This window comes from Struthio camelus, chromosome 9 (genome assembly GCF_040807025.1).
Source record: "Struthio camelus isolate bStrCam1 chromosome 9, bStrCam1.hap1, whole genome shotgun sequence".
In the NCBI taxonomy this organism is placed as follows: domain Eukaryota; kingdom Metazoa; phylum Chordata; class Aves; order Struthioniformes; family Struthionidae; genus Struthio; species Struthio camelus.
The window spans coordinates 14,387,003-14,412,484 of record NC_090950.1 but is presented as its reverse complement, the minus strand read 5'-3'; the positions used below and the strand labels follow the sequence as shown (position 1 = coordinate 14,412,484).

Genomic DNA, 25,482 nt, shown 5'->3' with positions numbered 1-25,482 from the left:
TAGCAAAGTCATGCAAGGTGATAGTAGTCTTTTAGTTCCCGTTTGTCGAAAAAAAGATAAATAAGACAAAAAGCAGCTCTTGCTACTGCAACAAAATGGTGTAGTTCCGCTTAGGGGCAGAGGGGTAGGCAAAGGCACCCCAACAGGCTTCCAAGACGTGGAACTGCCCCAGTTCCTAATGTCCACCCTAAACTGCAAAATCCTGACAGGCCCCTTCCTTATCTGAGAGAAATATTAAGATATGGTTTGAAATAAGATCTGCCAAGTCATCCTTTTCCATTGCCTTCTCACTCCCTGCATAGCGTGCATACAGGACAATCAGCTTTGTGAACACAGCTTAGCGCGAACTCAACACACACGCATAAAAAGCTTTTGCAATCTTCCACGCAAAATTTTAGTACCTAGTTGACGCTGCAATTTACAGTTATAATCACTATAGAAGAAAAGAAATTATGTTGAAACAATTTTGTATTCATGAGATTTATAGAATGTACAATAATTTATCAAAAGAAATTAAAATATCATATAGAGAGACCATTAATTTAGAAGCTAAGAAGTTAAAACATCACTTTTGATGTTTTGTATTTTGAAACATCACTGTTCACACCAGCAGAGAAGATATTCAGTGGCCTAGAAGCTTAGTGCTTGGTCTGTTCCTGGAAGTTATTCTTTTAGGATCACAGTTATGAGCAGAACTGAAGTTTTGTTCATATTCCTGATTGATTTAATCGTAGAGGATGTAAAGGACAGAGCTTTAATTTGTGTGCCTGAAAAGTTACACAACTAATACAGGAGCCTAGATACAAGCAATACACTGGAAAACTTTGACATTAGTCATCAGGCTCAATATGTGGACCAAAGTGTAAGCACACTCAGGATTTTTCCAGAATTGCTCACCCCACCTTGAGGTACTTCAGTGGTGCGTTTGGCAATGCTGAGTACATGAGCAAACTAGGAAACAAGAAACTCTTACTGTTGTGCAAGGGTTAAGCATTAGTTCAGTAGTCACACTGAGAACTTTCAAAGCATTTCATTCCGTGTCCTTGCCAATGACTGACACTAAATGAGTAGAGGCTGCAGGAATAAGGAGGGAGAAAGATACAAATATGGAATAGTTTCCCCAGCTTCTGAATTAGCCAGCAAACCAGACTGCGCTTAGGAGAAAATAGTCTACCCTCTCTTTCATGGGGAATATTGTGCAAGTTACTCTTAACCAGTTGTGCCAGAGATGTTTTAATCCAGCCACCTCTGAAAGTTCCATTAGGTTTGAAGAAGCAAAAGGAATTTAAAAAATCTCAGATGTACTGTATCATTAATGGTTGCTTTTTCCAAAGACATCTGGTAATACATTTAGTTATAAAGTGTTCGGTTTTCATTTGGAAAAGTTCATGTGTAGTTGTAAGGGGTCTAGTCTTACTGTAACTATAAATGCAACAGGACTATATGAACATAGCTTTCATAAATGTTATGTTCATTATATCCCATTACAGATTAGCACATTTAGTACAAATAAAATTAGACTCATGGCTATCCTACTTATGCTCACAAGTATACTAACATTAATGGACCCAGCTCGAGCTGTTACTTTGTCGTGCCATCATTTAAATAAATAATTAATTTCACTGTTTTACGTGCGTGAGACTCTGCTCCTCGGAAACCTAGGGTCAAATTGTTTCCACAACAAACATTTAACTAAATTATAACAGGCTGCTTTTCCAAAGAGAATTTTTAAGCAGAGCAGGCATTTTCATATATGTCATAGACCATTAATCTGCAAACTGGCTAATGAAAAGATAGCATTATGATATGAACATAATTAATTGCGTCAGAGGAGCTGTATTTCTTATTTGCTTAGGTTGGAAATATTCTCCTGGGCTCTGAAGATATGAAGGTGTTCACATGATATATTTGCTACTTAGTATTTCAAATTCTGGTTCCCTGTCATAATAAAAGAATTGCTAGTGTGTCCATATTTAATCCAACATTAGCATGTTGCTGCCAGACTTCCTTGTTGGTGATAGCTTGTTACAAGTGCTGATGGTCAGCTGCACTGGAATCGTGGGCATAAATAAGATGGGGGACCAAATTCCCTATACCTGCTTTTAATTTTCTAACTGGGGCTTTTATGTGAGCATCTGTATTACTCGTCTAACTGAAAGGCATTGTAGGCACTGAAATTACAGTTCTGTCCTATTTTCCTATGACTTAATCAGAAACACAAGCCGAATTTCAATTCCGCTCACAGTAGTTACCATAAAAGCCCCAAACCCATCCCTAAGTAATGGGTAACTTGTACAACAATACTCATTTCTGAAATAGTAGAAGCACCTGTAGTATAGTATGGTACAAATATCCCTTTTGTGACACATTGCAAAGACCCATTCCAGAGAATTGTACTTATTTCCCTTACTACAGGGAAATCAGGTCATTACTTAAAAAGTCAGCAAAGTGGGGGTCCACAGCTTCCCTGAAAAAGCCCTTAGGGATTGCACATGCCATAAGTGTGGGGACTTGTTTATTCAGCCTGCTATATCCCCATCTCTAGATGAGCAAAGTTAACAGTTTCCTGAGGGTTTAAGAAAGCGGTCCCTAGCAGTGGAGCTGAACTGCCCCAGGAACGTGCCTTTAACACAGCCGGGCTCCTGTTGTCTGGAAGCAGCGGGGTGGGCGGCTGCCCTCGGGAAGGAGAGCTGGGTGCGGAGGGCACAGCAAGGCAGCGGCCCTGTCCCACAGCCCCCAGCAGGGCAGTAACCTGAGTCCTGGTGAGTCCCTGGTGCTGAGGCAGCGCTGGTGCCTTGGTCTGAGCTTAAACGCAGCTCCTGGGTCTGCAGGGTCTTGGCGTGGGGAGGGAGTAACATTAGCCTGGGCAGGGCAATCAGTGCCTCTTGGTGCCCTCAGGGCTCTGGCAGCTCTGTTTTTACCTTACCTGAGCCAGAGGCAGAAACCTTAGCTAGTATGCTTCTTCCAGTATTACTGTACTGGCAGAGCTACCACCTATCTAGTACAGTGCTCAAGGTAGACTTTGACCTGAGCCGTATAATGATCATAATGTGAAAGGTCCTTCAAAGCCCAGTAGGCACTAAATTTCTTTCAAGAAAGAAATGGCTGTTAGTGTGTTAGATTTGCTTTAAAAGCTTTGTCACTTGCTTCTACCAATTAAAAAAAAAACGTTATCAGTCTCCTAATCCATCTCAAAACTCTTGGTCTATTGTTCATATGCATAGAGCCTTTTCACTTAAATCTTAGGTTGCCTCTCTGTTTACTGTTCTTCCCTTCTTACTGAACTTAAGAGACCTTGAGCCAATTTATGAGCCAATTATGTTACATAATTCTGGTGACATTAACCTTATTGGTTTGCTAAAAGTATTTATGAGCAAATAAAGTTTTGGGTGTAGACAGCCAGAATGGTTGATGACCACAGCCAGGATCGGCACTAGAAATCATAAGGATAAACAATAGCTAGATGTGGCGCCTGGTCTCCACTGGAGAGTTCTGATAGGTTGGCAGGTTGGCTATGAAAAGAAATGTTATGTGTATTATGAGTGAGCATGATGTGAACAGAGTTTGAAAGATTGTCTTGTTCTAACTTTCCATTTCCACTTTGTGTGCATGAGTAAGGAGTAATTTTTATCCAAGCTCTTTGTGTTTCCATTTACAAAATCAAATGAGGCACACTGGGATTTAGTGCAGGCGGACAGGGCTAACTGTCTTAGGTAATTAGGGATATCTAGGGATTTCCAGGACACTTTTAGCCGAGGCTAATCGGGAAGGAACAGTTGAAGGAGGGTTCTCGGAGCTGGAAGAGAAGGCACAGTGGGAAAGAGTGAAGGTAAATCCTAGATTGCACTGCTGTTTGTTTCCATTTCTGTATTGGAATAAAGCATCTTACCAACTCTCTTCATAACGTCCCTAGGTTGAAGCGTGCTACTTTCAGTATTTAAGATGAACCTATCAGATTTTGCCATGCCATCTGCTGAAAAAGGTTAAACTCCCTCAAAGAGCCTCTTTCCCTAGACAGATGTTATCAATGTACATAGTAGAATGCTCTAGCAGTTCATCTAATTTTTTCCCTCTTCAGAGAATATTTGAATAATTGCTAAACATTAAATTAAACCGAGTTTAATTAACAGTGATATTGTTTTGCAGCAGTTTACTGCTGCAGATTAGGATATATAGTTTTGTGCTAGTGTCATAATTAGATGATACAAATTTTAAGGCTAGTTTAATTATGGAAGCTTTGTTTTTTTTGTTTACACTGAATGAGAATTTAATCAAAATTCACATAATTTAATAAAATATATGGATTCATGAGAAGTAATCATTCATAAGCTGCACAAAATGACTTATAAACGTGATGAAAATTCTTATTACCCCACAGAGAGACCCATGAACAGATGTCATTTCACGCATATATATCTTTGCTCACTTCACTGTTGCTGACTATTTCTTTCACTGGGCCTGCATCAAATGTTCCCAGCTTTGAACCTGCTTTTAAACAAACACTGTTTAGCAAGAAGAACTTGATAATTGCACTGTCCCTAGTTTGCCTGCAAAGGCATAGGATATTTAAGTCCCAATGCTAAACAGATATGATTAAGTGGAGAAAATGAAATTCTTCCTTTCTCAGATGAGAGAATTCCTTTCTCTAGGAAGGAATTGCTTCCTTTCTTCTAGCATTAGACTCTCCTAAAGCACAAAGTCTTAATACTGCCCCCCAAAAAAAAGTCATTTATGACTCTTCTTAATAGATCCTAAGAGTTGACATTTTTCTTTTCCATCAATGCTGGTGCAGTAAGCATCATCATAATTAAGGTGGTACTGCCAGGCTGCTATAGATAAATCTGAGTTTATCTTTTAGGAAGTCTTAAGGAAAAAAGCAATCTGGAAAGCAAGTAGAGTGCAAAGCAGGTGGGTGCATTATAGTTCTGTAAGACACCTGGCATTCATTTACCTAGAGTTGCAGTGAGACTTCCAGAAATTCTCTGGATTTTCATGCCCTAAACTAGTGATCCGTGGCCGATAGAAAAGCCATTGGAAGCGATATTTGCACTGAAGAAGGATCCTCTCTCAAAATGAACCCAGTCTCCCATAATTTCCCTATGAAATGCAACATCATGCCCTCTCCCTCTTCACATGACCAGCATGGAGGCTGGGAAGCAGGCCTTCCACTACATGGCAGCCTACCAAAAATTGCACTTGAGAACCACTGTTCTGAGAAAATAGGCTCTTCCCTTCCCCATCAGTATTTTTCCTTGTGAAGGGTAGTAGGATTTCCAGACCTGGACCAGAAAAGCTTTCTTCTATGTAAATACTGCAAAATTTTACATCAAGTATCCTGGAGAACGAGAAACAGAAACTTTGCACCATTAAGTGGCAGTGATAGATATGGAAGGTGGGGATTCCCAGCTCTTCAATTAAAAAACAAAACCAAATAGAGTACTTGTTTCTTTGGTCTAACAAGATACCAGCTTTTAAAGAGTCAGGATGTGTCAAGGACTGCAAAGCTCATTTTAAAATGCTTTTTATGGCTTACAGCTGAAAAAAATCTGGCTTTGCAGACAGATAGGTGAGAGAAGTTTCAATAAAAGGTTTAAAGATTTAAAAACATTCTTGAAATAATCTTGAAATTCCTTCCAGTCTTCTCCATATGCAAGAGTAGGAGTACTTGCCATTTCTGGGCAATTCCTCCTTAAATCCTTGAAACCCTATTGTCAGACAACACCAGTACTCATTCAAGGGATAGAACAGACACATCCCAGGAAACTGCTCTCACAAATTAATTCAAATTGAATGATAACATATGCAGAAAAGGGGGATCTTTGACAAGGTGTACTTTGAGGAACAAAAGAGTACTTTCCAGTTGAATCAAAGTAGGTTAAGAGTGGTTTTCATCCATTTCTTTACCCAAGTCTTTTGGTAGAGATTTGGCACTACATATCTTTGGATGTTTAGATACAACATGTTTATGTTTTGCATCAGCCTCTCTGATTTTAGAATGACTTCCAGGTAACTAGCTAATAACAGTGCAGTCACTAGGTGAGGGAATGAAAATCCATGCACTGGGACACTCTGTCCTCTTCATCAGCGCCCATATCTCCAGTGCATTCTCCAGAGTCCTCAAAGTATACCCCTCACTGAAGGGTTAAAGATCTAGGATTTAGAGTTTAGAGGAGTTGACAGGAGTTTAGAAAGGAGGATATTTCTTCCCAGGTTTGGTGGTAGCCAGGAAGGCTCTCCGTAAGCAAAGTACGGAAGTACACTGTTGAATTCCAAACGAGTTTTTTTTTTTTGTTTGCGTCGTTTTGTTTTTTAATCAAAACCATATGTATGATTTAAGGCATCATTCAGAAAAATCCCTAAATATACTTTCCTGAACGGTGACCATAGTTAAAACAATTGTTTTGTTTTATTGTGTTTGGATAAGATTAACGTTTCCTAGTAGGCATAGCAAAGGCCTATTTGTCTGCACAAACTAGGCAACCTTACATTCTAAAACGTTTACCCTCCCTGCGTGCGCGTACTCAGCAGTTTGCCATATAGACGGAGTGTTACAGAAGAGTGTTTATTTTACCTTTCACTCAGTAGCTACTGAGGCATCTTCCAGCAGCATTATCTCTTTCAGAAATCAAAATCCAGTCGTTGCTTTCTAGATCTAAGCCATAATTACTAGAGGAATTTTTAGTTTTAAGTCCCCTCTTCCTATTCAGCCTGACAACACCTTAATTATATCCTGCCAAGGAGCAGGAATCAATAGCTGCTGGCTAAATTGTGGCATTGAGTCTCAGCCCTTTCTCAGGCATGTGTGGGTGTTCATGCTGCCCTGATAAGGCATGGTACCTTCCAGAGAGGCCCCCCTCTAGCTTGTGCACAAAATTAAGAAACTCCCCTCTTCACCAATTGCCCTGTCTCTTACAGAACCCAGTGCAGGTAGAGTGAGCTAGTTCGGAAGAGCACTGGCCTCTGTGAAGAAAGGATTCCCTGTGTAATCTGTAAAATATGTTTCTCTTTGCTCTTGAACATATCTGGCTCAGAAAAAGATATCTTCATATATGAGCTAATATTCAGGCAGAAATTAAATATGCCTTTAGAGGATTGTATTTCTGCATTTTCAGTGCCACAGACATATTGCATACAGTAGTCAAATATATACTTTATACCTTATGAATTGTGTGGGGGAAGAATAGTGACAGTAAGCTTTCCTTTCCTTTGCAGCTGAAGACTGGGATGCTCTTTAATCTTCTATCTAGATCTTTCATCATCTTTTCTATCGTTCCATGATTCTCTGATACAGCAGTTTTTTTTTGATATCTCTATGTGAGAGAACCAGATGCCCTGCCTAACACTGACAATGCTATAAATAGTGTTGTCCAACACCAGGAGGATCAAGCGTGGTGATGCAGCTGTATCCCCTTCAGCATTTCACACTTTATATTCACAGTGCCTCCATGATCTCCTTTATCAAGGAGTGGGATCCTTGTCCTGCCCCCAGAGCGCACATCTATAACTGCTTGCCGCTGTCATAACCACAGGCTCCCTCTAACATGAGTTACAGTGTGAGGCATATAGAAACGTAACTGTTAAACTTTGTGTATACAGGGCACCAGGGAAAGCAGATGGTGAATGTGACATAAATATTTATTGGCATATTTTCTTTAAGTCATAAGTGACAATTAATTACATTATACCCAAAGGAATAAGCCTTAATGGAAAGAAAACATTCACAGCTGTTCTTGAAGCTGTGAATTATGAGGAGATGACTCTGGATGATTCACTAATGCAGTCCAGCCATTAAAATAGGAACGGTCTCTACTATGTCAAGGCCCATAAATCCACCAAGGCATTTGAGATGCAGACCTTTTGAAAAGTAATTGGGACTAAATTTCAGGTATATTTCCTGTTAAAAATGCTAGAGGGAGAAAGGCTGCCTTGGAATCAGCATAACACATCCGTCTGACAACATATAGCATTCTCTAAAAAAAGATTTGTGGTTGGGCTGGGAAGTCACAGCAGCTAGGGGGTCACTTCAGGACCTTACTTGTGTGAACTTAAGTGACTCGCAGAAGACAGTATATACTGGGTTGACTGCTTTTGGAAACAATCTACTACAGCTTGCAAAAAGAGCAGTTAGAAAGCCTATCTGCATGATAGGTAGCGATTGTGCAGCTCATGAAACAGATTCTCACGCAAGTGAGCCTCCTGAATCCTGTGTGTCGGAACAGTGAGGTACGTGGGGGATTAGAGCAAAAAAAGGAGACGTGCTCAGGCACTTCCTTTTCCACAGCGCTGTTTCCCAGCCCCCTTTTCCTGCCTGCCCTACTGGGAGGGCAAAGGGAGATTTTTAAGAGGGTAACCTTATTTATGAGTTGCCATGTTCTCAAAGAGCTCTGCTACTTTGTTCCTGCCGTTGAGCTCTGGGTTGGCACTAAGCACTATTGATAAATTACAGTATAGGCCCACTTAGCTGCTGCTAAATTGCTTAAGTTGCTCAGCCTTTCAAATCAATGTGGTCTTTCTGAAGACAGACTCGCATTTACATGTAATACGTTTCAGGTGTAGGTGATCTGTCCCAGATAGCACTCCCATCAAACTGCACGGAAGTGTCAGTGGAGGGTTGGTATCACTTATGGGTTATAAGTTTTAAGGGGCAAGAGGCACAATAAACTCACAAACGTCTACAGGTCTGCTGTCTTGTTTCCTTGTGGAGAGACTATGAGGATCCGAGCACAGGGCAAGGATGAGCTAAGCACAGGATGCTGGAGACCTGTGAGCATTCACACCACTGACCTGATGTGTCCTGAGCCAAAATTACTTAGCCCATGTTCTGCATCTGTACAAAAGCTACAGTAGCTTTGATAGAAGCACAAATCGAACTAATCATATAATGCCTACATGGCATTAAAAGGTGTAGAATTCAACATATTGTTTTTACTTTAGCTAAAAAGCCATTACCCTCCACAATCTGAAAGTCCATCTCAAAGTCAAGGCAAGTGTTTACTAAGAAAATATTGCAGAGAAATAAGATGGGTTGTTATTTTCATAGCACATATACACTAGCCAGAAAGACCCCCTTGGATTTTAGGATCTGAAAGGAGTAATGTGATTTTTGTGGCTGTCCTAACAGGAATACAGGGGAAGTAGAAAAAGACTTTCTCCACTCACAGCTAGAGAGGGAAATTGTCATCCTGTAATCATACAAAGGATTGCCGGGCAGAAGAAAGGCTCAGATTCAGCTACAGGTTGCTCAGACTCAGCCACAAGCTGCTGTGTTTCCACGTGCTCTGCATCCTGCTAGAATTCAGGGCAGACAAACTATTGGCAGAGTGCGCCATGGTCCTACTTCTTTGACTAGAACAGACCTTTCCCAGTTTGCAGTATCTAATCTCACTTTGATGAGATCAGGAGGGTATCCTGGTATAGGACAAGGTCCCCTATCATGAAGTTTTCATGAAGCTTTTTGAATTATTTACATTACAGTACAGCTGGTGCACCTGAGGGTCTTTGTACTCTGGGGCTGCCGCTTGTAAATTCTTCCACCTGTATAATGCTGCTGCCTTGCATTTCTGTTTGTGTACATCCTTTTGCAAGCAGCTGCGTGGCACTTCTAGTACTTCCAAACTAGTGTTTTTATTCCTACATATTACAGCTGGTTTCTCTGCCAGAATCATTTTGGCAAGCATGGAAATTAACGTGAGACAGGCATTGCATCCAAATTTTAATGGATAATTAGTTCTGTCTTCCAGAGGATGCTTTTTTATTCCGAGTCACTTACTACTCCAAACACCTCATAAGATATATTCATCTTAAGGTCCTCTTTAACCATTTCAATATTAAGGACCAAATTCTACCACACGTGAAGGAGAGAGTCAGATCCCCTTTTACCCTTCCCAGTCTCCCATCTCCCGAAAAGTTGGGCTATGCATGTTAGTTGTAACTATTAGTGACTCCAAATAGAAGTGATAAAAGCCAGTGGCGGGGAAAATAAGTGTCACCCAAAATTTAGTCAGTGAGGGGAAAAAATGCTGATCTAAAAGCAAATAATTGATATGCAGCAACTGGTAATTTTCAGTTTCCTTATTTCCTTTCTACCAAGAATCTCATATCTGTACAAAAAGGAGAAGTCAGTCCTTACAACACATCCTTCTTCTCCAGGAATTTGTCTCAATGCTCAGGAAAGGGAGATACTTGGAAATTACACGATTGCCTTCTTCCATCCTACGATGGCACACCAACTCAATAGCAAGGTACGAAACAAAATCCTGCCTGCTTCCCAAAGCTTCTCGGAGGTGAAGCAACAGGAGGCTAAATAATAGAAATTACCAAACAAAAAAAGGAAAGGAGAGGAGAGGAAAAAAAACATACCCTATCCATAGGATATCACCTAACACTCACCAAATTTAAGTTGGCAGTTTACGAGCAGTTGGAATCTGTCTCTCCAGAAACCACAGAAAAGTGTGACACTCAGATTATAAAGTATGTAAAGGAGAAGACAAGCCTCACTCCTCTGCAGGAAGATACTTTAAAGAAGCACAGTTTAAAAACAAAAAGAAGCTGAATGAGGATGGCACATCAGTCATGATGAAACTATATGCACAACACCACCACACACACACACGCTCCTACCTCAAATAATATTAATTTCCTCTTCATTAGGGTGCGTGTGTCTGCAAAGTCATGTCTTTAAAGAGCAGAGAAATTTGAGTGGGCCTGAGCGAATCCGTCTGCCCTCCGGCAGCTATTCTAATTGCCTCTATTCCAGTTCAGTCTTTTGCTGGCTGCAACAATAAAGCTTCTTTCAGGTAAAATGAACAGTTGTTTGTTACACAGATGCACATACGCAATAACCGTGTGAGAGAGTGAAGAACATGCTAGGGTTGGAAACACTTGTGAGTAGCTTTGCACATCTGAGTACCAGTCCCAGCCTGCTTAGCATTTAGAGTATGAAGTCTAACTTCCACTACAAGTTACACATAATTGCACTGCAGTATTTTGCCATAACTGTTTTACTCTGGATCGTAGAACTTTATTAATACAAAGCATATGTTCACGTGCACTTTAAACTGAAAGATCACCTACAGCTATCCATACAGCATCCATTTTACCATCATAGTGTTAGCATATGACATTTCTTTCTTAGCTTAACAAACAGTTGCCACTATCTATGCGAAACCAAGAATGAGGGTTTCTGGGGTGTAGGAAGCTTTACTTTCTGAAAATGTCAAGTCAGAAAACCATCAAGAATCCCACCACACAGTGTTTCTGAAATCACCTAATTCACCACTAAGTTACCACTGCTGATAGCATTGCAGGAAACTGGCTCGGGCAAAGGTTTCTGGCTCCTTTTCCAAAAAGATCCAATGCAGGATTGGATTGTATCCCAGAATTTCTTATCTTTTTGCTCTTCTGCAAAGAAACTGGAAGCTACAAAAGCCCTGACTTTAACCAAGGCTTTAGGAGCATCCGAGCCCTTTTCTGTTGCGTTATAGTATGTGCCTCAATTAAGGATGGTGCTTTCAGCCACAGAAAGCACAGCAGGGCGCCTAGCAGTCCTCTGGGCACAGCTGCTGTGGAGCTACAGATTAAAGAAGCCCATGAGGAAAGCAAGCGTTGTCCCAATACAACCCAGTCTAGGAGAAAAAGAAAGTTCAGACCAGAAACATCTTTGTAATTTCCAGATATGTAATTTCAGATGTGATAAATGGGAAGCTAGGAAGTTCTTGGTTTATTTAACAGTTTCATTGTAAAAAGAGGCATTACTCGGACACTTTTTCCCCAGCTAAATATTCAAACTGCATTTATGTAACTATGTGGACTGAACACCTCGGCTTTTTGATCTTCAGAGCTTAAGAATGGGACTGATTAAGAATCTAACTGACTCTCCTGGATAGCAAGATCTTTATTTCCGTCTGCTGCTATTTAATTTAGTAGAAATGCATCCATGATTTCAGCAAAAGTGTGGTCTGGCTCTTGGAATACAGAGCTTGCAAGAATGGACGAATGCACAGAACGCACAGAATTACATCACACGCAGGGATTAGGGATGGTATTGATCATTCTGATCCAGTGGCCCTCTGCTCCAAATGCCAGCAGATGTTTATCTGTGACATGTTCCACGTTCTTTTCAGCCAACAATGTACAAATTGTGAGCAGTCATATTTTTCTACATAACTTTCTAAGCATTTAGGGAGAATGGTTGTCAAATCCACCAAAATGATCTCCCAGTTGAAACCTCTGTATGCATCATGAACAGTTTAAACAATTTCCTAGCTTGCTTCTTGAACAGAATATCTGGGGAAAAAAACGTCTTTTCAGACTCCCTTTTCTTTTTCTTTGGAAAGATGTTCAGAGAAGGCTGTAAGAGCGGAAATCATTTATCTGTTTATCTTTAGTATTTCATACCAGATTCTAGAAATCAATAGATTAGACTTCAACCGGAAGCGAGACCTAGATCTGTCAAAAAATAACTGTAGTTAGGCAAAACACTGTTCAAAAGTAGCTATGGATTTGTGTGCATGAAAATAGTTTGACAAAGTGGTTGAATTAGATTTACGTTAGCTTGATTACATATTAAGAATCGAGAATATCTACCTTGGATTACAGCCTCACTACAGAAGCATAATTATGGTTTCTAGTTGCCTGTTTACCAACAGTAATAATTTCAGGTTCAACTGAGAGCAATGAAAGAGCAAATCCAAGAAGAGAAGAGAAGAGCAAACAAAGGAGAAGCGAGGGAAAAAGGAAATTTCAAAGTTCAATCATGCCTTCCTTTTTAATTATGCAGTGGCATTTAGGGTTTTGAGAGCATATATTTAAGATGTCAAATTAACTGACTTGATGAATCTTTCTAATATGACTGAATAACACATTCTTCAAGCATGGCAAGGATGGTGATTCATGATTTCATTTTCATAAAAAGTTTGTGGGATCCGAGATGGTGGCATCTTACAATTTTTTATTTATTTTTTTTTTTTAAATGGATGCTTACACAAAGCAATCATTCTAAAAATAGGGAGAGAGCGCAGCACCAAAGTAAAACCCTACTTCTGCAAAAGCAGGCAGACCTACTGACCCGCTCCTTTCAGGGACACATTTGACAACAGAGCCTCCTCTGATGGCTCCAAGAGGCTCAGACAGAGAGGCAAAGGAGCCACGTGATTTGACTGAGCTATGGCAAACTTAACTTCCCACAGCAACAGACACCATCAGCAGAAGTTGAGCATTGGGCTTCAGCTTTTTTCAAGCCAAATTTTAAGCCCTGATGGTCTGTGGGAAGCAGGTGAGAAGAACAAAAAAGGTTGGAGGGTGGGTAGCTCAGATCAGGAGATAGACTGCGTTGCCAGTCAATCTTGACAGAGGGAGATGGAGGAATTGACGTTTCTGCCCCACCAATATTCTTGTAACTCCTCTGCAGTTCACCAGATCTGCTTTCTGATGTGCTTGACATGCCAAGCTAAGCTACTGCTCTGCTGGAGCTTAGAGCTTCATTTCCAATAAAGACATTAGCTTAAGAGACTAAGCAGTCTAGGTGGGCCCATGTGACAACCTGTAATAGATTTTGAATTTGCTGACTGATTTCTGCCTAATTTAACAACTGTACAGAGATTCCAGAGAGAAAAGATCATTTGAGTATTATGAAAATGGGTAGAGCTGAGAGATTTTATAAGTGCAGCAGCTGAGCATGAACTCACCTTGCTGCACAACAGAGAAACAAGACAAGGCAGCACCTTCATAAACACACCACTGAAGCAAAAGCGTCAGTCAGAGCTTGCACCTCTAGATGCTAAGAAGTTAACTTTGCAATGTTAATATGTAGGTAAGCAGGCTTTGTTAATTCTAGCGCTCACATAACCGTTCAGAAATTCATCTGACCATTTTCCAGAGCATCTCATCAGAACAAGAATGTGTAATATTTCGTCCTTTTCAAGTAATCTTGCTGCTTCAGAGCTATACCTATTTATAACCTGTCTAACAGCTGGGGCAGAACAGCCCTGGAATTCATAACAACATGAGAAGACAGATGCTACATAAGTCTCCTTCAGCAGAAGCAGAGGTCAGTCCTTAAAGGTTTAGTTTAAAATTACTGAAGCTGCTGGCAAGCGTATGTTGTCTTTATTTTAGAAATTTATTTAGTCAGAAATGAAGAAAATAGAGATTGATGAGCCACAGCAGGAACAAAGCTGACAGTGAAGGATGGAGCTGGTGAGGTTGGACAATCAGCCCTTCATTTGGAACATGCTGTTAAGAGGGGACCCACTCCTAATTCTGGAACAATCCTCGACTCTGACAGGCCTGACACTGTCATTTCTGTTTTTCTGCTTTCATGTTACTGTTTTCTTAATAGCTCATGTCTTAACTTCAGTGGCCCTTCTGTAAGTGGACTAATGGAGGTTAGTAGGTTGAAAGCTGTATCAGGGCTGAATTTAGAGACTATCCCTTGTGTTTCACACTCAGCGTTTAAAGTGGGCGTGTTATCTTCCAAATTGCAGTGGAAACCACTAGCTGTATTGTAAGAGTTTGTTTTACGTGAAAAAAGTACTGTAAAGAACCCACTGGTTCAGTCACAGAGTAAGTGGACTTTTATTTGCACTTTAACTTCATCTAGAGATATCCACAGCATAACTCTGATAGACATGGAAGTGTGTGGAGCTAAGAACGCTGTTGCCAAACTTTTTCCATTATAAAGTTGTGTTTTCTGTTGCTTGTAACAACGATCAGCAGTACTTGGATCTTTTAGGGGCTGGGTGCAAGTGCAGGGAAGGTTAAGGAATTCTTTTTCAAAGGGGAGAAAACATAACAATCTTGGTTTAAAAATTTAGCAATCTCATGAAACAGGGAGCAGGAAAAAGTATTAAAGTTAGGATGGGCTTGAAGGGAGAGGGAGAAGTTTAGGGCATTATCCTAATCAATTAGACCTTATAAGTCTGATTCTTATTAATATAGATTGATATATATTTATCATACGACTGAGTTCAGTCAAAGCCCACCATCAGATCTGTGTGCTTTCTTCCTTAATCAGTTCCCACTTCCATTTTCTCAAAAGGAGAGAACCTACTGTATTGCATGCTTTTACTACAGAAGGATCACTCTGCCCCAGCAGGAAAAGGGCCTCAATCTGGAGACAAATGCTTTCTCATCCGGTGGACCCAGTCCTGAAATGCTTTGCCCAGAAGGCTTTGAGTACAGATTTGTCAGGAGGCACAACATCCCTCACTAGCACTGGCAGGTATAGCACATCCCCACATAAAGTGATGTGGCTGCAGCTGTAAAACCCTGGCCGAGTCCCTGCCTTTGAACCAAGGCAGCATCCGACTTGGCAGGACTTACGCTCTGACAGCTTTACAGCAGTAATGCTCACTGCCTGCCGCTGCGGCTGTGCCCTCACATCTAGAGATTTCAGAATGAGAACCTGCAGTTAATGAATGTGTTTATTTTCATTTTTGAGCCCACTGAGTTGAAGAGCTGAACACTGTTACTTAATTTCCTGGAAGCACAAAAGGTTTTGCGATGCCACCTACTCACTGCACACTCAGTCTCCACATATGCCGGCTGGTGAGGCACCTCCGGTAAACTTACATCCCCATCGTGCTCTCTGGGTTAGGTTTTCAGACCTTGGAGCTGCTGAGCGGGTCTACTGCACTACGAACAACCACCTCCCCATGCCTTTCTCCCTGTTGTAGCGCAGAATGGAGACACCAAAGCCCAGGGGACAGCCATAGGGAGCAGACCTGCCCCACTGCACAAAAGACGATATAAAAATGAGAAATACAGACTAAACTATTATGCACACTATTATACTATGGAAGGGAGAAATATATCATATTGGATATCACCCCAGGAGCTGTGAAGTGATAAACACTATTGAGTAGTAGAAGCAAGTGAGAACCAGCTCACTCAGTTAAAGAAAACACACTTTTTCCAGATATTTCTGCTTTAGTTTCTGATCTAACAGCTCATATCCGGTTGTATAATACAAAATTTACTGTTTCTATCTGATTGATGTACTTAAGCCTTGGCAATACCTGCTCATTTATATGTCCCAGCAACCTGGGGCAGCTGGAACTTGAGACCAGTCATTCTCCCATAGTTACTGCTATGGAATATTTTCACTTGCCATCTTTGTTTAGCAAAATCATTTGCATGTTCAAATGAGGCTTAACAACATTTACTTCATCGTTTCTCTCAAGCACTGAAAATGGCTTTAGTGCACTATGGAAGTGTTTGATATGCACAGATAAGGAGATTGGATTGAAGTACTTTCTTTTTTTAAATCATCTTTTTTGCATCTACATGACATATAAATGTCTTCAGGAAAAAATAACTGATTTTTATAGTAGTTAGAGCAATACTATACTAAATAGAGTTATAGAAATAGTAGACAAATACTCAACTGTCCAAAAAATCTGAACATTTGATAACGTACCATAAACATTCTCTTCTCCATATGTCCAAGACCAATAATTCCCCACTTCAGTTGCTTTTAAGATTAAGGAATGCATCTATTTGGATTTATAAACTATGGGCAGTTACATTGCTTGGCTTACCAACAGGGACCTGGGCAGAGACTGCCAAGACAATTGGAAATTTGAAGCTGCAGGGCGTCAGTCTTTCACCTTGGTTTCATTATTAAATTGGTTGTTTTTCCAAACTGTTAACTAAATGCATCAAGGAACACAAAATGTTTAACAGTGGCTAGCCTGTAGTTAACCACAACAGTTCAAACTTCACACTCTTTTGACAACTTACAAACCTAAAGAATGAAAGTTTCAATAATTTCCATGACATCTTTTTTTCTAGAGATGTCTAAAAATACTTTTTCACTGAGTTTTATCTTTGCCTTTCTGTAGCAACCCTGTCACCAACATGCTGTTTCAGGCTATATCAATATTTGAGTGGCAGCTCTGGCCTGCCTTGCTGAGAGAAAGGTCAAGGGAAGCAGGAGAAGGAGCAGGACTGGCTTCTGTGCAACACACAAAGTGGTCTCAGATCCATATTCATTGTTTTGCTTAGGAACAACCCTCCTTGAAAGTAACATCTCCTGAAATGGTCCGATGGAACCATAGTTTCTCTGTGCTAACAGTCGTGAAATATAGGAAATGGAAAAAAGACAAGATTAACTTAAATAAAGCTAAATGATGGCATCAGTTATGGTTCATTGGTTTAGATTTGTCATGTATCAGAGTGGCCTTGAAATCAGATTCCTCAGCTTTGTTAACTGTCACAATTCTATTGTCTAATCCTCTAAGACTGCACTTGACGTTTAAATGGCTACAGAAAGAAGGAAAATTAGTAAGCAAAAGGCCTAGCAAAAAAGTAATTTAAGACTTATAGGTACTTAAGTTCTTAGTTAAGAACTATAGGTTCTTAACATAGTCACACACCAGCAGTAATACTTGGTATTCTTTCTGCAGCAAAACCTACTTTTGACTTCTATCTGTAAACTCAAGTGGTAACACAGAAACATAAGCCTTTCAGTGTTAGTGAGAGACAAGCAAAGGGTAGAAATATCAAACTGGATGTTGCCTTTGGCCTTGATGGGTGCAGAGCCATTTGTGTGAAGTTTTGACACCCGACACGTGCATATTCATCTGGTCAGTCACCAAGTCCTTGATAACAAGACTTCCATCAAAGTCTGAATTTGCCCAAGACCTGATTTCTGAGGCTGCAATGAAGGGAGGCTTCAACTTTCCAAAGCCTTACTGAGTCACAGTGAGACCTCATAGCAGTCTTTCAGCACATAATTAGATTGCAAAAATTGTTCTGAGAGGTGTAGCCATGCTGGCCCCAGGCATGAGGTACGAAAACTTTGTTTTAGTAACAGATTGCCAGGAACTGGCCAAAGCCACAAGCATCCCAGAAAATTCACACAAGCAAGCACTTTTGGGTATTCATGCAAGCCCTACAAGCCTCAGATGCTAAAAAAAAGTCCTAGGATCCCCAAAATTATGAGATAGCTGGATTAATGTTTAACTAGAGGGTATTCTCATATGACATTCCAGAATGCTCACCTAGAAATCATCATTTTACAGCTATTTTGCCTGTCTTTCTAAATAAGTAAATAAACAAGAGTTGAAACTCTATTGTTTTTACAAGATTCAAGAAGCTGCAAGTTTAAAGACAGACAGTGACATCAGTAATTAGGGTTCTTTACAGACAAGCTATATATCACAAGAATTACGAGTGTTTTTATTTAAACAAAAACTGGCAGAAATATTTGGAGCAAAAATAAATGCATGGTTCTTTTCGGAAGCTCTGTGGATCAGCATTTTGATAACCATCAAAACAAATTAACTTGTCTTACAGACAGAAAAGACAGATGGCTGCATTGTTAGAATCTGCTGGAAAAGGCATTTTATGCCATCCTTATATAAATCAAAATATGTAAATGTCGCTGGTCATTTTCAGAGAGACAAAGCTTACAGAAAGTTTCTGGAGAAAATACGGCGTATTGCCATTGCTTTGATATTTCCTGTGGGCTACAGTTTGCTTTGTCTCAAAGATGCTTGAAGTAAAACAATATTTTTTCCTAGGGCTTTTGCTGACTTCAGCTCCTAAGGGAACCCGACATGCAGCTGTACCACTCTACAAAATAGACACTTTCCATTCTAGTGAGTGATGACTTGGAATAACTATATTTGGTTATTGTGCTGTGGGGAAATTATGGTGATTTAAACTATCTTTCTAAAGCCAAGAGACCCTGGCTTTGCTCTAATAAAAATTTAGAGTCACTATATTCTTTTTCTACTTTGCATAGATGAAATTAAGATGAGAACAGGGCTCAGAATTCCAAAACGGCTATCACATCACAGAGTTACTCTTGAGAGCAGAAATGAATAAAGTCAGACACTCCATTAAATCTGTAAAAACAACTGTTGAAACAGTCATAGTTGCTGTAAGATTTCACAGCCCGCTTTGCAAACTGTACCTTCACAGTTTCACATTTTAAGAAAGAGATAGTGTTCAGTAGCATAATAGCGTGTAAGAAACATTACACATCCCGAGAACCAACAATTCCTCCCCACACGGGGAGGGGAAATAACATGGAAATAAACCCTCAGCCTTTAGTTACTCAAAGGATAATGTTAATCATGATAAAATCACTGCATTAATGTAGGATGCACATTACTCACATTGGGCACAAAGAGCAAAGGAAGGTACAAACAAGCGTAGTCATAAGCTCATTAAAAAGCCCTGTTGCGAGAACGTCATACCTGCATCACTCGAACCGGGACAGCGAGGAGACAGCCAGCTCCCCTGTCACACAGGATACCGTCCCACTCCCGCTACTGGATTTCTGTCAATAGCAGATGCTAACGACGAGACATTTAAAGTGAACAAAATAATTACCAGGTGTCACCAGGGAAAGCCGAAGGCGCAAGGCATCGCACCGTTGTTAACTTGCCTATCCTGCCGCGGAGGTGCCCTCTCTCCTTCAGTGCTTTGCCCGTGGGGGCTGCATCCTCATCAGCTGGTTTTATATATATATATATATATATTTAAAAAAAAAAAAAAAAAAAGCTGTCTGGCTCAGCAGTAACTCTACCTTCCTAGGGCAAACAGTTATACCCTGCACCTCCACAAGCTTAGACAGATAAACTGTTTCTCCCCCCCCTCCTCCCCCAAGTCTCTCCTGGGGCAAATTTTCTTTTCACTTCGTTTGCAGGACACTAGACAGGCGTTTTACAGGCAGGTTGCAGCACAGTAGCAAACCAGGTATTTCCTCTACCCCCCCCCCCCCCCCCCCCGGCTGTCAAAGTAGGCTTGGTCCAGTGACAGAAGACAGGAGAGAGGTCAAAAGAAGCCAAGCAGCACAGGGCAGACCTGCCACGTAAAGCCCTTATAAGCTTGGTCTCCAGACAAGGTTTACATCCTGGTAGTTGAACCAGGATAGCAGAGAGCACGGTGGGCTCTGCAGGATTTCCCTGCCAGTCCACACGAGTTTGGAGGTGTTTAGCCTATGCTAAGGTGTATGGCATGTGACCCTGGGCTAGCTAGTCCAAAGCTGATGGAGAGATCGATAAACAGTAGTAGAGTGACAGCAATGGAGCGCTTTGTGCCTGTTGAATTTCGTTCTGCCACCATTGCAGCATTTTGATACTGCCTTTGCACGGCTGTATTCCACCTATTGCCACTGAGAGATTAGAACAGAAGAAACCATGTTGAAGGGCATCCTTTTGCTGGCAAAGTCATGAACTTAAACGTTAGAAAATGGCATATTTACTGTTCTCTGCTTCTTCCTAATTCTGTGCCTTTTTGTGATCTTCCTGCTCAGTGAATCAGCCAGAGATTCACTGTGCTGCATAAAGGCAAGCGTGCAAGGAGGTAGAATTAAAGTTGCGTAAGCCATCTCTGTGTAATCCTAATTTTCAAGTCCTGTGCCTTCTTTCCTTTCTTTTAAGATAGATATTGAAATGTATTTGGGAGGATTGTACATAGTGTATGTATTTGGAGGTTATGGAAAAAGACAAGCGTAAGTGCTGCAGGAGTTGTTCACAGGTTTTTACAGCACAGAGCACAAGACCGTGGCTCTCACTTTACTTACAAGAGTTACTATATTAGTTAGGTGCATGGGACAGCTATTATCTCATGAAAACATACTGCTGGTGGAGGAACATAGTGGATTTTCACTTGAGCCTCTTCCATAAGAGGAAGCTGGAAGAACTCATGCTTCTTGGGGGAAAAGGGACCAAGCATCTCAGAGCTGTTTCTCTTCCCAAAAGAGCAGCTAGCAGCTCTTAGCCGTTACAGCACTGTGCCAGAAACTACTGCTTTTGAGGCAGTATGAGCCCAGCCTTCAGCTGTTTGCGCTGAGTTAGTATTTTGTCATAGAAGGGCGCTGGAAAAGGGATGGATTTTATTTTTTTTTTAATTAAAAATACTAATTTAATTGGGGGGAAAAAAAACAAGGGAGGATTGATTTCAATTCCATGAAAAGCTAAATAATGTTACATAGGACAAAGAAAAAGCCCTTCCTTACCAGCGAAGGCTGATACAGATAATCAAGAGAGACATTAGGGCTTCCTGAAACAAACAGAAAAAGAGCTTAGTGATCTCTTGCCTTGGAAAATACCGTGAAGCTGAAATAGGCATCACCCTACAATATATATCTAGGAAAAATGGGAGGAATGTTAAATTACTGTTGATACCTCTGAGACAGTTTTTCTGTGCCTTTTTTTTTTTTTTTTAAAAAAGTAGGGGATATTAAAATGCCAGTATGCCAGGGTTGGTTAATACAGGCTGGAACAGAACAGTAAGGCAAATGGAGGCAATAATATATTTCCTTGTTTGTCATTAAGCTGTTTGTTTGCATCAGTACTGTGAAACAACCCGAAATTGCTTGACTGTTCCAGGGTGGGAAAACAGTAAGTGTTATGCTTTTAGCAGTTCCCTGAGGCCACTGCTCCATCTGTCAATGGGTATACTATTGTGTGTATAATACATTCAATCTTTAAATACTTTTTAAACAAATTATTTCCTAACATGTTGTTAATTCAAGAAGTAGTATTCTCAATTTGCAGACAGGGCAAACCGAGGGGTCTGCACAGTTTCTACACAGAGTCAAGAGTAGAGTTCAGCTCCTGAAAACATTTTTCATGAGAATTTACTCCATACGCCTCTTAACAGTCCCAGGAATTAACATGCTGTGTAGGCCCCCCCGCCCCAATCTCTATTTGTTTCTTAAATGATCCTGGTGGAAGGTAAAGGCTTCTTCAAAGCAACAAGCTCAGCTCGCTAGTGGTGATACTCTGCTGGATGCTGTCACAGCAGAAGTCCTTGGAGAGTTTCATGAAGAGGGAGGGGGCTTTGGGATCGGAGCCCTGCTCACATTATTATGCAGACTCTTGTGCATGAGTAAAGATGATGCTATTTACAATGCAACTGTGTATTAAAGGGTTTCCAGATAGGTAGCGTACCACTTCCTGCCAGTATCCAGAGCCTGGATTTGCTTGCAGTGGTGCAGCTTCCCTAAGAGAAAAGCACTGCTGTCACTAGAGCAAGCAGTATTCCTACCCTGGAAACACAACTGGGCCAAAAGCAGATGTTAGCCTCTAGCGGGAGACTTGAGCATGACTACTGCAGTATGTAAGCCTAGAATTTGGGGCAGGAGAAGGAGATCTTTTTTGGTGTTATGCAATGCCATTTAATGTTTTTGTTTTCTCCCCACAAAATAAACATTTCTTAAACAAACAAAAAGGCAGTATCTCGCTCTACATTCCTGCGTGGTTTCCCGATAGTAGCTCGGCATGAGAGGAGAGTAGATGCATTTTGGAAGTGAACAAAATGGTTGTAGGGAAAAAGACAGTGATGTGAGCTACTGTAAAGGACAGGTGTATGGGAAAGGATTGACACTTAAAAATATATTGTGATTAGGACAAGGTCAGGTTCTATTTAAGTTAAGCTAAAATACATTAACCTGAATCTGATCTCAGGGTAGAAAGTCAGCATTAAATTGAGGCTAGCTGATACTGACCTGACCTTTTCTTCATAATCTGTGCAGTATTTCCCTCCTACAGCTTATGAATTCTTCTTTAGTGTTGTTTTGCCTTGTTTTGATGGAGGTCTCAGTGGTAATTAGTAGAAGTTCATCAACCAGTACCAGTCAGTGACATACTTAATAGATTTTGTATTAGGTAGGCAGAGAGATTTTTCAGATTAGTCTTTGCTCTTTGAGCACCTCTAGTGAAGTGTCTCCAGAACAGGCATCCTACAGTGCGTTTGCTGGAGAACAGAACATGTTAGGAGGGAATCGTAGAATTAATTTATGATCAAGGCAGTCAGCTAGGCCAACATCTTGCTCAAAGGAGGGCTAACCGCAAAGCAAATACCAGAAGGAAAGCAAAAAGTAAATGAGTCCTTCCCTTGTGCAAAACCGTTTTTCTGTAAAAGTTGCCTATAAATTACAACTGCAAAATCCACAGACAGGAAAATGCTAAGAGACTGCGTTGACAAGACAGTGTAATCAATACCAATGGAATCTGGACCGTCAAGTGTCTTTGGAAACTAGATTCAGTACTGCTGTAGGCATATAATAAGTTCACTGAGTTCTGAAAATAAAATAAAAAATAGATGAAGGAAACAGGGCATAACTTTAAACAACATATTTCTGCACATAGTATTTTTTCTTCTACTGAGCCATTAGAGAATTATATGCCATCTACACCACATGAAACAGAGCTGACAATTTTTTGGTTGCTTGGAACTAGCATACTTTTAGGATGGTAGTTGGATGTCACTTTTAAGAGCAGCAGCATATAACACAGGCATGATATGTGCCGTTATACCAACAGGTAGGTAGCAAATGACAGAACAAGATTTACCAGAAAATAGAGCCTTTGTCTATACGTGCACAGACACAACTGCACCTATGTAGGTTTTTCCGCAGAGCGCTCGCAAGGAATCCAGTGCAAAAACCAGACCTTACCATGCTGACATACGAGCTTGGAAGCAAAGCTCCTCAGGAACAGCCCTTCCTTCAGGACAGTGGTGAGCATGCTTGAGAGGACTAGGTGTCTTAGCAGCGTGCGTTCAATCACTCCTACCACACTTGCCAAATGATCTCCTAAGTGCTCGCACCTCAGCGTACCTGTGTACACTTAGCACTGGAGACAGCTGTGAATTTCGAAGCATGTGTGCAGGGGTGTTAAATAAATCGAGAGCATAATTTTATAATGCTTTGTAATAATCACCTATCGCCTGGATAATAACATTTAAAATCCCAGTGGAAAGTAAGAGAGATTTTTTTGTCTCTATAATTAACCTTAACATGTTCAGGATATTATGTAACTGTAGCACTGTATTGCTAGAGGGTATTTTTAATACTTTATAGCTTTGGCATTTCTATAACTACTTCTTAAAAGTTAGCCATGCATAAAACACAGATGACAAGTGGCAAATTCTGATGGTTGACATTGTCAGAGAAATATTTTTCTTTAACTTGTAAAAATGGTGGAAAATTTGTTTTTATGGTCATATAAAGATGCATTAAACCTTTTTTTTTTTTTTTTTAAGAGCAAAAAGCTTTCTTTTCAGATGGGGGTGTTTTTTGGTTCATATTGGGAGGTCTGACTGGATCTTTCCATCTGTTTTGCTGGCTGTTACTGCAGATGGTCATAATCTGTACATATGGTATGTGCATATATAAACTGAAATCAGCGTTGTCTTGGGGTGAAAACTCGCACACATGAGCTGGGATGCCTAACAACAGTTTTGGTGAAGGGAGCAATTCAGAGCACTTTGCTTTTCTAAGAGTATTTTATGTGGAATTAGGGAAAGAAGCATTTACTGTTAGGTGAAGAGGAACAAAAAATGACTCATCTCTTAGAAGGTAAAGTCTGGATCTGCAATTAATATGGGATCAAACTTTGGCTTCAGCTCAGCCCCAAATATGTACCCGATTTGGGTTTAAAATCGGGACAACACCAAACTCTCATCAACTTCTCATGAGATTTCTGCGACACCCACAAGTAAGACAGTCAGCCTAGTTTTGGAGTTCCTGCTTTTAACTCAGAACTAAAGCTGGGGGAGGGACTCTGTTTCTGAAAATTAGAGCATGGCCTTCCAGCCACAGGAAAAGGAAAGTTCTTCAGAAGTGAAACGGTCTTTAGACCTGAACTTTCTGAGTACTATTAAGTGGGTGCTCAAGTAGATAATGATTAGACAAAGGGCAAAAAATCACATCCTAGTTAAAAGCAGTACTTTCCAATGAATCACCTATATAGTAAACTGTTCTGCCACCTCTGTAGCTCTGTCGCCTGGTTAGTATCGCTGAAAGCTTCTGCTTGCACGTTCGGTAATGAACCAAGGTTTAAAAAAAAAAAAAGTCTGTAAACTCAAACTCCTAGTTAAATAATAAAAGTAATCCCAATTGGGATTATTTAGCTAATTTTAGTTTCCCTTTTCCTTCTTTTTCAAATAAATGAAAGAAGCTAGTTTGTGCTATACAGCGTCTGTTGGATTGTACCTCTAAGCAAAACAGCCAAGTTGTGCAAAGGGAGATTATCACCAAGTTTGTAATACTAGCCTTACTGAAAGAGGAGAGCAGTCTGACAATGCTTGCTCAGGAGAAAATACCTGTTATTTCAAATTGAGAATTTAAGCTTCATTTCACAAAAACACATAAGCGTGTGCTCACCTTGTTTTATTCCAGTCCTATTCAGTTTCAGCACTGACTGCACGCCCCTCCCCTATGCGCGAGCCCAAGAGCCTTGCTGAATCAGGCCTCAGAGGCTGGGAAAAATACTACAGTATTTCTGTGATGTGGAGGAAATTCTAGAAGCAACTAAAAATGTGCACATAGAGCAGCACATGCACTTACAAGGCATATAGCAACAAGCATCTGAAAAAGAGGAATTCATTGGAATGACAGGACGTGACAAATTTACCCGATATATGATCAAATGCATTTTTAACATTTCTGTATCTTTTCTCATCTCTTGCATGTTACAGTTTACTGGCAAGATTTGGCCATTCATCAGACAAGTTAGCTGT

General features: G+C 40.5%; 1 protein-coding gene across 9 annotated transcripts in view; it reads left to right on the top strand.

Moving 5' to 3' along the window:
* The window catches only part of SPHKAP (SPHK1 interactor, AKAP domain containing), a 105,179-nt gene that overhangs the window by 54,571 nt on the left and 25,126 nt on the right, over positions 1-25,482 (top strand). The window lies entirely within an intron of this gene.